Source organism: Octopus sinensis, linkage group LG19 (genome assembly GCF_006345805.1).
Source record: "Octopus sinensis linkage group LG19, ASM634580v1, whole genome shotgun sequence".
Lineage (NCBI taxonomy): Eukaryota > Metazoa > Mollusca > Cephalopoda > Octopoda > Octopodidae > Octopus > Octopus sinensis.
The window spans coordinates 51,054,828-51,057,327 of record NC_043015.1 but is presented as its reverse complement, the minus strand read 5'-3'; the positions used below and the strand labels follow the sequence as shown (position 1 = coordinate 51,057,327).

At 33.8% G+C, this 2,500-nt stretch overlaps 1 protein-coding gene and 1 pseudogene across 1 annotated transcript in view; both read right to left on the bottom strand.

Annotated features, from left to right (window-relative positions):
- Window positions 1-2,500, bottom strand: part of LOC115222227 (intraflagellar transport protein 80 homolog) — a 522,946-nt gene that overhangs the window by 424,764 nt on the left and 95,682 nt on the right. The gene's annotated exons all lie outside the window — the stretch shown is intronic.
- Window positions 281-399, bottom strand: LOC115222402 (annotated as a pseudogene).

Below are 2,500 nucleotides of genomic sequence, written 5' to 3'. Positions count from 1 at the left end.
AAAAGCATAACAACAACAACAACAACAATAATAATAATAATAATAGTATTCCCATTTACTAAAGGCACAGGGCATGAAATTTGGGAAGAGGAGGACTAATTAATTACATCAACCCCAATGTTTCACTAGTACTTATTTTATCGACCCCGAAAGGATGAAAGGTAAAGTCGACCTCGGTGGAATTTGAACTCAGAACGTAAAGACAGACGAAATACCGCTAAGCATTTCCCCTGGTGTGCTAACGTTTCTGCCAGCTCACCACCATTTTTTCTTTTTTTTATGCTTACAGCACCTAGGTTTCCCAAGCGGTCACCCATCTAAGTACTCACTAGGCTCGATGTTGCTTAATTTCGATGATCAGACAAGGACCGGTGTTTTCAAAGTGATATGGCCACAAGCTAACGATTCTGCCAGCTCACCGCCTTTGAAGCAAATGAATAATAAAAGGTAAAAGACACGGTTGAAACATTCAGAACGAATTTCATAACATAACAGTCATAAGTCGAATAAAGCAATGACAACTTCATGTTAAGTGAACAGCTGTGTGGTAAGTAGCTTGCTAACCAACCACATGGTTCTGGGTTCAGTTCCACTGCATGGCATCTTGGGCAAGTGTCTTCTGCTATAGCCCCGGGCCGACCAATGCCTTGTGAGTGGATTTGGTAGATGGAAACTGAAAGAAGCCTGTCGTATATCGATATATATATATATGTGTGTATGTATGTGTTTGTGTGTCTGTGTTTGTCTCCCTAGCATTGCTTGACAACCGATGCTGGTGTGTTTATATCCCCGTCACTTAGCGGTTCGGCAAAAGAGACCGATAGAATAAGTACTGGGCTTACAAAGAATAAGTCCCGGGGTCGATTTGCTCGACTAAAGGTGGTGCTCCAGCATGGCCGCAGTCAAATGACTGAAACAAGTAAAAAAAAAAAATAGTCGAATAAACCAATGACAACTTCATATTAAGTGAACGCATATACCTAAGACTACTTTTTAATCGTATTTCAACATTTAAATACACACACACACACACACACACACATACAAACACACACACACACACACACATACCACACATGTACTTATATAATATACACATATACAAATGAATGAATAAATGGATAACCAAATGAAATGATATGCAGAATATATAGACCTAACAAAATCAATAATAATAATAGATTATAATAAATTGGAAAATGCATAAATAGATCTAATCACATGAGTGGTGTATCAGCAAATGTATCTTTTAAACATGTGCAAGTGCTCATGTAGCATGTGCACATGTATGTTTGTACATGGAATATTCTATAGGCCCAAATACACACATGCATCCACATATTCATTTCTATCTAAGTGTGTATATGTGTATGTGTGCATGTGCATGTATGTATATATGTATATATGTATACATATATACATGGGCACTTATGTATATAAATGTATATATATATATATATATAAATGTAAATATGTGTGTGTGTGTATATATATGTATATATATGGATTTGGTAGACGGAAAGTACCAGTATATATATATATAAGTGTGTGTGTGTGTAATATGTGTGTGTATATATATATATATATATATTATATATATATATATATATATATAAATGTAAATATGTGTGTGTATATATATATGTGTGTGTGAGAGAGAGAGAGAGAGAGAGAGAGTATATGAGAGTGTGTGTGTATAAATATAAATTGTGTGTGAGTGTGTGTATGTATGTATATATATAGACAGACAGACAAACAGACAGACAGAGACAGACAGATATATGTGTGTGTGTGGGCATACATATACAGACAAATGCACACAGATATGTACACACATACATGCTCAAACTTAAATGTATATATCTAAATGCACACATATTACACATACATATATAAAGTACCATGCATACATGCATACTAGTTCGTGTTTACACACATGCACACATGCATACATGATTATATTTAGACAGATACCTACATACATATACAATCCAATCTCTATATATACTCCAGCATAATGCATGTGTTTGGATCTACTTCCAAATCCAAATATATACATCATCATCATATATAGCTTTTATGAAATCTATGCACATTTAAACACCTGTATAACCATACTAATGCAGAAAAATGTCTATTTTTATATACAGATAAATATGCATATGTATACACATTGTACATATAAAATTTCACATATGCACATACGCATATGTACTAAAATCTATATCTGATTTCTTAGGGTTAATCTACTTAGTAGATTAGTTACTATCAAAATCCAGAGTGTAACTTTTAAGTGTGAAATGAGGAGTTACAGAAGTGAATTGTGCTATTTGATGTGATTATTTAGTTCAGAAAAATCTTGCATCCTGAATTGTGAAAACCTATCTACAAAGTAGAGGTACAATCATGGGAACCAAGTCCACTCCAGTATATGCAAATTCAGTAATGGAATCATTGGAACAAAAACTATACCAAAAAACAAAAGTAAGTAATAACATTA